Source organism: Lissotriton vulgaris, chromosome 9, assembly GCF_964263255.1.
Source record: "Lissotriton vulgaris chromosome 9, aLisVul1.2, whole genome shotgun sequence".
In the NCBI taxonomy this organism is placed as follows: domain Eukaryota; kingdom Metazoa; phylum Chordata; class Amphibia; order Caudata; family Salamandridae; genus Lissotriton; species Lissotriton vulgaris.
The window spans coordinates 1,218,887,266-1,218,902,395 of NC_141697.1; positions in this window are offsets into that span (position 1 = coordinate 1,218,887,266).

The window sequence follows — 15,130 nt, forward strand, 5'->3', positions numbered from 1 at the left end:
TTGTTTTTATTAGTTTCGGAACATAAATATATATACACAATTCAAATAAGGCAACCAAAAAGCTACAGTTATAAGTTTTTTGCATCCGCAGTAGTATCATGCACCCTCTGTACATTCGTATGGACTGAATAGCATGAATTGCCATACAGTGTCATCAATTCAAGATATTCACAAATTTCTTCAATTTTCATCAATGTGTTCTTGAACAACAAAAGGTGTAGTGGCGTCGACGTTTCGGTCTCTCAAACACTTAATTCAACGAGGCCATCCTCAGGACGAAAGAGGTTGCACCAAATCTATTACAAAACACAACATATACATTCAATATATACAATTCTCAACCTTCTCCACATGTACACTAGTCATTGTCTGCTTACACCAAACCAAAACAAAGTGGACGATAAATCAACCAAAAGTGTTTCCAACCAAAACTAACGTGAAGTGAGTCACATAAATTTAAATTTACATTAACCACAACCAGCACCACACAAGTGTACCATGTCTTTAAATGTGAAATCTCTTTTTCTTTTTTTCCTAGAGTGTGGCTGCAGGGGTCTCTACTTCACCCTCCTCCCATGGGGTGTGTAGTAACCACCAACGGGGTAAGATTGTGAGCTGGCCTCACAACTGTATAAATGACATACCATGTGTGTCTCCCATTTGCAGTTACACGTGTTCCACATAATAACCACTTGAAGTATTCCATTGTATGTGGGACAATTTTCACTGCCGTTTTAAAATTTACTTTGAACAAACTCCTCTCAGGATTTCCTCTCCTGACGGCCATCTCAATTTCTTTTCTACAGGTTTCAAGAAACTTTCTTAAGTAGAGTGAGGCATGGGTCCACCTACCCAATGGTAATCTTGTACCAAAGGTTTTGGTAAGATAGGAGCCGATATCTCTTTCGCCTTGAAGAATGCCGCGGACCCCTTGGGGCCATAAGGGCAGAAACATGTTGACGACCTTCACCATTACGGTGACGAGGTACTAATTCCCCTTCTTCACTACTTCCATTTTAATTTCTGGTAGTTGCCGTTTGAATAAATGTATTTTTGGTAATTGAACTTCCTATCACGGGCCCCCACTTAGATTTAGAAGTGCCTCCCGGTCTTCAGGTGTAGGCCCGCTCTCTATCAAACCAAGTTTTTAGAGAGCGAGGACTGCCGATGATCAAGCATGACACCTGGTGGTGTGAGGACAGTCATTCAGTTTTTGTGAGATGCCAGTAATTCAACTTAACACCTTTTAAACTTCGGTCTTTTTTCACTCAGGGTAGCTTCATATGTGTACACACAACTGTGATACACACATACTTATGTGTTAGGTGTACACGTAACTATTTGTGTGCTATGTTTTTAATCATATATAAACTCACCCAGACATGTCGACCTACTTTGTCCATCATTGTAAAGCAGCAAATGTTTGTGCCCATAAATGAATGTATATCTACATTCAATATTTGTGATAGATGGAAGACAGCATAGCTGCCAAGGTTTCAGGTTGCTATGTGTGATGTTTTATTAATTTCAGTGTAATTGTGAATGATATTTCAATAATTAGGAGTGACACTTTCTCACAAGCAATGATTACGAGGGAAACAGAAATATCAGAAATTATACCAATTTGATCAACGAGAAACACTAAGAAGATTTTAAAACTACAGCAACGCACCAGAATTCAGGAGAATGGGGCGCACACATTACAGCCAGTCAGGGCACTGTATTACATTGACTATAGTACTGCTTATAATATTATCAACAAGAGATGAGCAAGGAAAAATGTGACTTTAGCTCAAGGTGGATGCAGTATGCAGTGAAATAGACCTTATAAGTGGATTTGCCGCATGCATACTTTTCACGCAATCAGGAAAGGTTGAAAAACACCCATGCAGTGCAAATTCTGAAATCAACCCTCCATGCAGTCTGGATAGGGTTTCGTTTGTATAAAAATGACACTGGTGAGAGATTCATCTTCACCTTATGTTTTTACCCTTGTGTCTATTCATGTTTGAAGTAGGTTGACCAGAATGCACCTCATTCATGCACCCTGTGTAAATGGCTATTGTCCTGGGAGTCAAAACTACATCAAATTATGCAAATACCCATGCATTATGAGGCTCTTATCTGAAACTTTTGCCCAACCCTTCAAAGGGATTATTTAAAAATGTGATCACTACATAAAAGTCACGATAATTACCTTTTGTTATGTGATGCTTTCTTACAGATACAGCATACTCGGTGAAAAGCATAAGTAACCGGTTCACCCCCTTAAGGAAAATACACCTTACCGTGTATACTCACATTACAAGAGGCCTTTTTCTTTTGGCCTCTGACTACTTCTGGTCCTGAAGAAAGCCTGTTAATCACTCTATTAAGGCTGAAACATGTAGACCATTGCCAGGATATCTAAGATCAACTTTGTCTTACAAACATCGGCATTCATTTTATAACCTTGCCCCAGGACCACACTATAAAAATGTCTCTCTAGGATTGCAGGAGGATCCTTGAGATAATTTTAACTTTTCACTTTGTCTACTCTTGTCACGGAAATACCCATTGGCTGTAATCAGGCGTTGAAGCACATCAGGGATACATTCTGCACCCTAGGTGGGAACTCGACGATGAAGCATGCCACCAACTAGATTGGTGGGTGAGGGTTCTTTTAAAAACCCAATTGAGTTTCCCTGTATATTTGCTTGTAGATGCAGTTACATTTAATTTCTTACAGGGCCCATCCTCATTTTTGTTTTTTACAAAACTGCTTGTTCAACCCTAATAAAAGTGGTTACCAGCATTGGTGTGGCTGTGGAGATTTTGCAGCTGTGGTGATTACTTTTCCATATGTATCGATGTCTGTGTGAGCATTTCGACTGCATATGTGTCGAATGCACACATTTGCATGATACATGGGGAAAATTACCACCTCCCTCTTGCCGGAGTCGGCCAAAATGTGTGCAGTCCAGGCAATGGATATATGATACGAAAAGGACTCACCTGTACATCGCCACAAACAGGGTCATAATCCTCAGGGTGAAGATGCTGCTGTAAAGGGAGGACCTGAAGAAAGGGATCCACATCGAACTCTGACCGAAATCGCAGGAAAGGCATGAGTACACACCCCAAATCTTTAATTTCCGCCTACTTGAAGCTGGCATTCTCACTGCCATGGTAAGCTTATGGAAAAGCCAACTCATAATACGGATGGCGGTGAAACTCCTCTGTCCTGCCCTATGGCAGCTGCTTTTCCCCGACCTCAACCCCGGCGGTCTGTGGTGTGCTGGCAGTGTCGGCGGTTCAGCCATGTCTTTCCAAATACAATCCACACATCTCATAATACGGCAGTCGGACTGCAAAGCTCGCTGTGTTCAGACCATGACCGCGGCTACAACAGTTCATAGAACGCCAAACTCGTAATAAGGCCCTTAATATACGTGAATTCCCTAAAGAGGAAAAGCTGGACATCTAGGGCCAGATGTATGAAGCTGAAATGGGTTCGCAAATGCTGAAATTCTCAGAATTTCGGCGTTTGCGAACTCATTTGAGCAAAATGGTATGTATGTAGCAAATTTCAGTGCAAAATAAGGAATCGCAAATGTGCGATTCCTTATTTTGCGATTGCATTTAAGGAATCTCAAAATTTGGGATTCCTTAAATGCAATGTATGAAACAAAAAAAATTTGCTAATTGTCCTTAAGGAATCGCAAATTACCACCAACTTCAATTTGGTGGTAATTTGCTAATTTCTTGAAAAATGCCAATTTTAGCATTTTTCAAAGTGCCATGTGATGCACATACTTCCCCTTAGGGCATGTATGTGCACCACATGTGCACCCATGCTTATTTCAGGGGTGCAACAAGGTGTCTGTCCTTTGGACACCTTTGCACCCTTGAAATTATTCTCAATTTGCGATTAGCAAATTGCGAATCGCAAAATGAGAATAATTTCACATTAATTCCTATGGGCCTCCTGGCCCATAGAAATGAATGGGTAATTATTCCATAATTGCGATTAGCAATTTGCTAATCGCAATTAAGGAATTTTATGAAATCACAAAAAAATAGCCAATTTCTACATACATACCATTTTGCAATTCTCAAATAGTGATTCCTTAAAAATCGCTATTTGAGAATCGCAAAAGTGTATCTTGATACATCTGGCCCCTAATTTCTTACAGAGACAGTGATGATGGATCTCTCGGCACCCGACGTATTGCTTGCGATACCAGGGTGCTATACTATGCTACACCTTGATAGAGTAGGGCGAAGATCTAAGAGTGTGGCTGTTATTTTTAAAAAGGGTTTCAAGTGCGCGTCCTTTGAGTTGACTGAGCTGCAGTGGGCAAAAGCCCTTGACTTCGGTCTCTCAGTTTCAGCCCAAAACTTCCTGGCTGGAGCTTTGATTTATCAACCCCCAGTATATGCAGGAGAGTTCCTCAACTCTCTGGATGAGATATTGTCGAAATACCTTTTCCAATGTTCCAAGTTCACAGTCCTGGGTGACCTGACCATACATCTTGAACACCAGAAGTCTTTTTGAATTGGTGCCACTGTGTTCTATTGGAATCTCTACCTAATATATTGTGTCTATTTATCAATTTTGTGGAACATGTTTCTATTTTCAACAATGTTTTTAAACAGTTTTGAGAGTGTATGAAAGTGTGAATGCACATTATAGATTGCTCAATTGTTTAAAAATCATTTAAATAAACGAAATTTTGTATTTTTGTTTATAGTTGTTGCTGCCTTGGTTCTTTCCATTCATTAATGTTTATAATATTTCGTTAATTATCATCATTAGTATGGTTGCCTTAATTCTTTACATTAATTGATTTTCCCTACCTTAAGTAACCTCACCCATATAGCAGGGGGCCTCTTCTTTTAAGCCTGAATATACATCTTGACAGGGCTAGTGACCCTCAAGACAGGATATTAATGGAAAAGATGTTCTCCTGGAATTTGAAGCAATTCATTAAAAAACCTACCCACTCTGCCGGTCATATTCTGGATCCTATTTTTTCTAATTGTAAGGTAGATCTGACAGACCTCAACATTTTGTATTGGTCTGACCACCTTATGATATATTTACCCAGGTGTGTTGAGTATTTCTCTTTGGGGAGAAGGCCCAAGTTTCCAGTCTTATATATAAATTGGTCCGATTTTATTAATACCGACATTGAGTCTTTCTTCGTTGGCTCCTTGCCAAGTATTAGCGGAGAGACGGAGGCCGACACTATAGCAGTTAACTCTTGGCTATTAAATATGGCGAATGCCTTCGCCCCATTTAAAGTGCGGAAGTCAAGTTACTCTACCAGAAGACTTTCATCCACCCCTTGGTTTAGCGGTGAATTAAGAGATACGCGTTAGCACTGTAAACAAGTTGAAAGGGCCTGGAGAAGGTGCTATCAGCCTGAAGACAAGGAACACTATAAAAAAAACATGGAGCACCTATCAATGCACAAGAAAAAAAAGTGCAAGCGCTCTCCTTTGTAGATCAAATTGCAAGCTCCAACAATAAACCTAGATAGTTTCAAGATAGTAAAGTATTTAACCCACCTGGACACCCTTTCAAAGTCCTTAGATGCGTCTACCAAGCTGTCTTTTTTCTTTGAGGGCAGCCCACTGGTTTTGTTGAAGAACTGAAGAAAACTTCCACTGATTGTAACCTGGAGAATAGTCAAGTTGAGGAGATATTAAAAGCCCCAGCTAAGACCTTGACGAGCTATCTTCGGGAGTTCGCTGCTATTTCTCTGATTGAATCAGAACAGGCTATCAGAGAGTGTAATTCTGGCTCACCAGATAATCCATGTCCCCCCAAGTTTTGAACACTAGCCTGAATGTCATAAACCCCCTTTTAAACCACATTTTTAACCGCTCAATACAATCGGCTACTGGGACTGCCTGCTTTAAGCAGGCCAGACTGTGGCCCTTATTAAAAAAGCCTTTGGCGGATAGATCTATACTGAGCAATAACAGAACTATTTCACTGTTACCAGCTGTTTCAAATATGTTGGAGAAGTTTATCAAGGGTCAACTATCCAAATATTTAGAACAAGGCCAGTTGCTGAACCAATCTCGTTCAAGCTTCCATTCTACCTTCAGTACGGCTCTAGTGGAGGTGACAGATTCCATCGAGCCAGCTGCGGATCAAGGGAAACTAACTGAGTTGATATTACTTGACTTATCCGCGGCCTTTGACACAGTATCTCATCCTATCCTTCTCCAACACTTGAAAAATATAGGAGTCAGTGGCTCCACGTTGGCCTAGATTAGCTCTTTTCTGGCCGAAAGATGCGAATCGGTCTGGATGCCACCGTTTGCTTCTGACCCAAAGCTGATAAACTTCGGAGTCATTCGCGCCTCTGCTTTGAGCCCTACTTTTTTTAATATTTACATGCCAAGTTTATAAGTCACACATGGATTATAAGGAGGAAGGCTCAGATAGGAACGTCACAGTATCCAGCAGGATGACTTTCATACACCGCTGCCCAAGGGCTTATAGGAGGGTCTCGTTCAATTGCTACGCACATGCACTTTATTGTATATAATCACTCTGCAATTCTGTCCTGAGAGGGTTGAAAAGGCAATTAAAAGGACGACTGTGCATTGCGTATTAGGTACAACCGAAGAGGTTCCAAGTGTGAAAATACTGTGACGCTCTTCCTCCCCCTCCCACACTGTTTTAAGTACGTGTTATTCTTGAAATGTTGTGTCAATTGTCTTTTGCCACTGATCTGCTGAATTTTATATTGCTCTTTTGCGGTAGCGATGAATCATGATGAATAATTTGTTTGTATGTTATTGTAACAAGCTGCTGCATGAATTGTCTATTTTTATACTTCTTCTTTTATTATAATTGGCGTTTTTTTTATAGTTTTTATGACACGAGTTATCAAAATAAAGCTTATACAACAACAACAATATTTACATGACCCCCACTCCAGCCTCCTGCACAAACAGGGGTTTACGTAGAGGTAGGTAAATGCCGACACACTTTTAATCCGGGCCTCGGATATCTAAACTGGGCTTTACTTCAAAACCCTACATGAAGCAGGTGCACACATGGAAAATTGTGTTCATTTCTCAAAAAACCTAATATGTGCAGCAATGCACAGCACAAAAGCAAAGCGGAGCAAACGTCGGAGGTTGTCTATGCATAGGAATGTGTACTGGAAGGTGATGTCTCCACTAAAACTCCTATGCTAGGCAGTGCAAGCTCCCCTCGGAAACATGGTGCAAGGAACAATGGTGCTAGGGCGTGCGCCACGCATGCCAGCCTTGCTTGAAAACCATCGCTGCGGATGGCAGCAGACCACCAGTGTGACAGTAGGTAGGACTTTGTGCTGTGTTTTCCAGCTTGCACTGTGCAGGTAATTTGGATGTAGTGCTGCTTTGTACAACGATTTAGTAAACTTTACTTATACACATCATGTGTGTCTTCTTTACTGACAACGGGCGTAAAGGAGCTCAGAAATGACTACATTATAAAATAAACAGGTAAACTCACCGAGTACATTTAGGGGCTGGCTTTTTTCTGAATAAACCAAATGTAAAGAATATTTTTAAGGGCATTACACCTTACACCGATTGATTTGCTTATCACGGAGAGCTTTCTAACTATCTTTACATGATGCCTTTCCTGAAAAACAGCCCTTCGCTTGCAAGGAAAGTGCAAGGTTCTCCCAAACAGTAAGAAACTCCATTTGACATTCATTATTCGTGCAGAGAATATGTAATAAAATATGTATTTGTAAAGTGAACGTTCACTCAGAAGGGTATCTTGGGCTGAATAACAAATGTTTATTGTTGCCCAACTCAATGGTACTCATTTAATCGACCTTAGAAGGATGAAAGGCTCAGTGGGCCCGGCTTGGATTTTAACCTGTGACCATGAACCCGAACACAGGTCCCTATAGTGGGCGCATTAGTCCACGAAGCCACCAGACCCGACTGATGCGAAGTTTGTGTGCAATGTTTGGTTTATGTGGCTGTTTCTGGCAAAATGTTATGACTAAGAGTTATGTCTGGATGGGGAGTCACAAGGTAAGCTAGGAGTAAACCCAATAGTAGTGCTCCTGTGTGTGTGTGAAAGGACATGCTGTCTGTCCGAGCATCCCTACCGTGGACACACAGACACCCTGCCCTCTCCTCACCCAGCTCAGATGAGGCTGCCACAAACCAGTCCTGAAGGCCATGGCCTGCTCGGGGCTTGGTTTGCTCAGACTGCCTGCTTGTGTCTGTGGGGATTAAGGCGGAGTGGAGAGCAGTTCCCGTTTTCTGTCTGTCGCCTACTATTTGGGCAGATAAAAAAAGAGATTTCTTTTCTGGAGCTCGAGTCCGTGTTCTTGAGAGTGGATTCTGCGTGTTGGAAGCTCGCCCAGCACAGTCTGCGCTGAATCTGTGCTGCTTGTGGAAACCCAGGGCAAGCCTTTGGCCCAATAGATGCCCTAATGCCAGGGCTACTGGAATTATGCTGCAGGGGAGGGCGAACCTCTGCAGCAGCGGAGGGCCAAATTATGTAGCAAGAAAAAGAAAATTAGGCAGCATAATGCGCCATATTTTCTGATAGGATTAGTTCGTTATTTTTAACACTTTCTGGATAGGTTGCATCTCATTAGTACATCCAGACATAGAAATAAGCGACAGAAAGGTAACCAGTCAACCTGTGCATAGCGCCTTCCACTGCGTGGCAATAGCTGACACTGCATTTTTAGTAACTTTTGATCCGTTTGAGGAAGAAACAATTTGTTTGTGTTCAAATCTGCAGATTATGCAGCAGGTGATGGCTTATGTGGCAAATGTGGTAGATTCATACATGCAAAAAAGACACAGGGGCTGCACAGTCGCAAAATTCGAATGGCCTGCATAAGGTGCACAAAAATGAGTGTGCCTTACCCTCCCTCGCCTTACCCCTACTAAGCTCCTCCCTTTGAAAACCCTTCTCCTTGGCTTTGGCAAAGTGCTCTTCAAGCCACCAAGTCAGATGAATATTGATTTAATGGTTACTTCGATCCACACAAATAACAAAAAATGTAGGTCCACGAATAGGTTCTCATTTTGGAGAAAAAAATGCCTTGATTTGAAATTGACTTATGGATTAAATGCTTTTGATGTCTACAAAGTTATTAGACCTGGCATTTTAACAATAAAAAGGATTGGCGTGATGAGAAGGATGCGCATTGTGTCAAGTTTTGTAAGATTGTGTTTGTATAAAAACACTTTTACAGACCTCTCGGGAGAAAGGATAAGAGATACAGACCACGTTTGTTTCAAAGACACTCCCAGGAGCGAGGGTCAGGATTACAGACAATTTACAGACATTCTCAGGAGATCGGGTAAGAGACACAAACTACTTTTACAGAACTCTCAGGAGAGGCGGTATGAGATACAAGCTAGTTTACTCTCACTCAGGATAGATGGTAAGGCATACAGACCACTTTTACAGGCACTTGTAGGAGAGAGGGTGAGGGATGTATGACGTTACAACGCATACTTTTACCACGCATACCATTACAATGCGGTTTTTACAACGCATACCATTACAACGCATAGCGCTTTGGGGTGCTGGATAGTGAATAGTTTAATTTACTATTCCAACTCCGGTCCCCGTGGACACTAGGGAAGGTGTTGGATAGTAAATTAAACTTATTCCCTATCCTAGAGCGCCCCCCAGCGCAATGCGTTGTAATGGTTTGCGTTGTAATGACTGCGTTGTAATGGTAGTGCGTGGTAAAAGATTTCTTTGTAAATGTTGTATACCGAGGGTGAGGGGTACAAACCACTTTTACACAACCTCTCGTGAGTGTGTAAGGGATACAAACCGCTTCTACAGAACTCTCGTTAGAGAGGTACAAACCACTTTTACCGAACTCTCAGGCTAGTAAAGGATACAACGATCATGGGGTCTGACATACTCTTTTTTTATGCCCCATAACAAGTATTATACACAGTGGCACAACCTGTTAATATGTACACAAACTTTTCAGGAGTGTGATTTACATTTGATGGGGCAGTTACTACACTACTCAGAAAGACAGCCATCCTTTGAATGGAATAGAATGTGCACTTTTCAGGGTTTTAGGTGTACCTTAAACTGTACAATAGTAGCACGTCTTATTGGCGCTTCTGAACCTGTAGTAGAGCAGTATGAGTGCATCTCAGCAGAGCCGCCGTGTGGTGATTGGGTGAGAGCCAGAACAGCCAACAGGGCCATATCAAGTGTAATGGAACATACTTGCACTTAACAGGACCATTGTATCCCTGGGCACTCCTCAACAGGTCGCAATGAATTCAACTGGGCAGTACCTTCACTTCCCAGCAAGGCAGTGGTGAGTTAATGGGACAGTTTCAGAACCTCTAGACAGCACTGTCTTTAGTGAATATGGGGCAGTCGTGCCACTTAATGGAAATATTGCTGTGCATTTTACGAACTGTTACAAAACTTCTCTGCTTTTAAAAAAGATCTTTGTTTTATAGAAAACCCTCAACATCAATGTACTTCATTCAATTATTTAAAATGTCACCGCAAAGGTACACATTTTTATAATGTAAAAGAGGAGACATCCTTCCTCTCACATGTCAATCTCTTGACTGCAAAGAGTTGTACCTGCTCCATGTACGTGTTCCGAAAGACATAGGGCCTGATTTAGATCATGGAGGACGTGTTACTCCATCACAAAGGTGGCGCCTATCCCTTCCGACAAAATATAAATCCCATTATTTCCCATGGGATTTAGATCATGAAGGACATGTTACTCCATCACAACGATGACAGATATCCCATCCGCTGAAATATAAATCCCATTATATCCTATGAGATTTAGATCATGGAGGACATGTTACTCCATCACAACGGTGACGGATATCCTATCCACCGAAATATAAATCCCATTATATCCTATGGGATTTAGATCATGGAGGACATGTTACTCCATCACAACGGTGACGGATATCCCATCCGCCGAAATATAAATCCCATTATATCCTATGGGATTTAGATCATGGAGGACATGTTACTCCATCACAACGGTGACGGATATCCTATCCGCCAAAATATAAATCCCATTATATCCTATGGGATTTAGATCATGAAGGACATGTTACTCCATCACAACGATGATGGATATCCCATCCGCCGAAATATAAATCCCATTATATCCTATGGGATTTAGATCATGGAGGAAGTGTTACTCCTTCACAACGGTGACGGATATCCCGTCCGCCGAAATATAAATCCCATTATATCCTATGGGAATTAGATCATGGAGGACATGTTAATCCATCACAACGATGACGGATATCCCATCCGCCGAAATATAAATCCCATTATATCCTATGGGATTTAGATCATGGAGGACATGTTACTCCATCACAACAGTGACGGATATCCTATCCGCCGAAATATAAATCCCATTATATCCTATGGGATTTACATCATGAAGGACATGTTACTCCATCACAACGATGACGGATATCCCATCCGCCGAAATATAAATCCCATTATATCCTACGGGAATTAGATCATGGAGGACATGTTAATCCATCACAACGGTGACGGATATCCTATCCGCCGAAATATAAATCTCATTATATCCTATGGGATTTAGATCATGAAGGACATGTTACTCCATCACAACGATGACGGATATTCCATCCGCCGAAATATAAATCCCATTATATCCTATGGGATTTAGATCATGGAGGACATGTTACTCCATCACAACAGTGACGGATATCCTATCCGCCGAAATATAAATCCCATTATATCCTATGGGATTTAGATCATGAAGGACATGTTACTCCATCACAACGATGACGGATATTCCATCCGCCGAAATATAAATCCCATTATATCCTATGGGATTTAGATCATGGAGGACATGTTACTCCATCACAACGGTGACGGATATCCTATCCGCCAAAATATAAATCCCATTATATCCTATGGGATTTAGATCATGAAGGACATGTTACTCCATCACAACGATGACGGATATCCCATCCGCCGAAATATAAATCCCATTATATCCTATGGGATTTAGATCATGGAGGAAGTGTTACTCCTTCACAACGGTGACGGATATCCCATCCGCCGAAATATAAATCCCATTATATCCTATGGGATTTAGATCATGGAGGACGTGTTACTGAGTCACAACGGTGACGGATATCCTATCCGCCAAAATATAAATCCCATTATATCCTATGGGATTTAGATCATGGGGGTCGTGTTACTCCATCACAACAGTGACGGATAGCCCATCTGCCGGAATATAAATCCCATTATATCCTATAGGATTTATATATTTTGGAGGGTGGGATATGGGTTGTGACGGAGTAACTGGTCTGCCGAGATCTAATCAGGCCCATCTTCCCTCCCTTCTCTCAAGTTCACGAGAGGCATCAACGCTTGTCAGATCTGACTTGAGATCCAAGGGGTCACAAGTACTGAAAGCATTGCTGCTCTCAACTCTGCCAGGGGTGAACAATAAAATAAGACATGAAGATTTTCAGCCTGCTTGTGACACATAGGACAACGTCCCTGATGTTTGGGGCCATTGCCTAAACACCCCCTGTTCCATCTTTCCTTCAGCAGGTTGATTTTGAAGACCGTGCTCCTGATCTTGGGAAACTAATCTCCACACACGAAAACCCCTCGATACCAGTAATACAACTAGTAGCATATGGATTGAAGTATTAGGATGTAGCCTTACGGCTAGGGCGGTCGACCTTGAAGCTGGGGAACCGGGATCAAGTCTCAGCAACAATGCTAAACATCCTGTGATTCTGGGTAAAGCACGTAATCCCCCCCTGCCTAACACAAATGAATGTGTCCTTCTTTAACAAAACTGGTGCTCATGTAAAGTGCTTTGGGACCCGATTCGGGACTAGTTTGCGCTATACAAAACTCTTAAAATGAAAAAAAAGGAGTGCCCTCTCCATTGGAGACAAGATGGCTGCATCTAGAAACAGCAGGACCTTGATTTATCTTTTGGTTGTTGTTGGTGCAGAAAACACTTCTTTAATAGAGAGATGCATAGACGCCCCCCTCCAACTAGCAAGCTCAACCCTTGATTATACGGATTCCTAATTGTTATATTTATTTTACCTAGAAGTCCCAAGTATATGGTACAAAATGTCCAACGGAAGACGGGGTGACCAGTCTGTGGAAGCACATGCCCATTGCGGGGATGGGTAACTTATTGGCCCTTGAAGTCGCTGACCTGATGAAGTGTGCCCCCTTGAAGGGAGTGCTCATCACCGAGTTTGTTCTGACGCCTTAGAAGTATCACTTGGGATTAAAGGATAGCCAGAAGCAGTCACACCAATTATGGGTGGATCTTGTGGATTCTTCCAGTACGGCACTTTATGGTTGTGGGAAGAGAAGCAATGTAAATAATTATGACTACCTGTACAGTTTGAGGATGAAAGAGCACACTTTAAGCAATTGTTAAACAGTGTTGCACCAGCACCTGATAGACACCAAGCACACTGTGCACAGAGAGCTTGGGAAGGAAACAGATCTCTGGACCAACAGCAGAGTGTCCAAAGGGTACCTGGGATTAACCCCATGAAGGGTGCTTCATGATCCCCTCTGCAGAGGGGAAGGGAAGGCCAGGATAATACAGAGACGTCCCGAACAGGCCCCCAAAAGAAATTTGAAGGGAAGGATTGCCTGACCTCTTCTGAGCACTGGAGGGGAAGTTTTGAAGGCCAGAAGCCATTTCACCCACCCAGGGATTATGAAGGTCCCCCATCAGGACTTGAGAGGGGACTCTGCATGTACCAGGAAGCTGCGCATAGATGGGCACTTCTTAGGGGTGGCAAGTGTAGCCTTAGGGGGGAATTATCCCCAGAAGGAGAGGGCAGACCAATGTCAGTATGAAGAGGGGAATTTAGCCTTTGACAATGAGAGAAGTTTTACATTCTTTCCTAAAAGTTGAACTGGATGCGGCTCCCCGCAAATTCTTTGGGGGAGAATTCCACAGCTTGGCTTTTAAACCATATAAGATCTTCCTCCTTGCCTTGTCCTCGCACATTTTGAGACATGGAACAGAAGCAAAAGGTTTGATCTAAGCACTCTGCATGGGCGCAATCTTTTTTGCAGATAAGATGGCTTTGTCCAAAGAAAGCTCAAACATATTGTTAGAGCTTTGAACTTGATCCGATTTACCATCGGAAGCCAGAGAAGTTGCTTCAGATGAGGGGATATGGCCTGCCTGTATTGGACCCTTCGGATCAATCTTGCAGCTGAGTTCTGCACAATCTGCAGTCTGTGAATTAGAAAAGCAGGGAGTCCCAGGTATAGACTATTTGCGTAGTCCTGATGGAGCAAGGATTCGCACATAAAGCGACTTGCTCTTACTCAAGAACCTCGCCTAACTTGTAATAATATTAATTCAACCTGTCCGTCATTTATTTCGCCTTTTTCCCCAACACGCGGGTGTCCCTAGGAGGCTTGCCTATGTGTTTTTCCGTAATAACAAAGCTTGCACTACAGAATGGCCGCTTCGCAGAAAATCCAGTCTGCGCATGCGTCGGTCATACCCACGTGATGTGACGCACTCGCATTTTGGAGGGAGTTTGTTGCTCATGCGCATTGTTACTGAAAATGGACGCTTATGTTTAACCATGCTCTCTACCCACTCCTGCTGCTTTTTGCATATCTGTCTTTCTCGCATTAACCTTAATGCTATAGTTATTATAAAGTAATGGGTGCAGTGAAGAATTACCTGGTATACAGTGTATTCATTTTGTCTGTGTTTCTAATTTGGTTTCGCTTACTTTTCATGTATTACGCATCCATGGGCTGGGGTCGGGAGATGGAATCCATTTTGAAGCCTGTAAACTCCCCGCACGCGTGATGAGGGAAAAACCCAACTGCGCAGAAGCAAAACTCAGCCAGCTGGCTCCTGAAGCAAGATGCGCCTGGGAACCTACCTAGGCCATGGGAGAAGATGCTGATATCTACCTAGCTAACGATACATTGTTTCTATATACTGTACACTCTCATTGTTTTCCATATTCCTATGCCTGGGAACGTGAACTCCAAGGGGCGGGTATGAAAAATTAGATATTCAGTGTGGGAACACAGAATTATAGGTGGTAACCATGACATAACCACCTCTCCTGA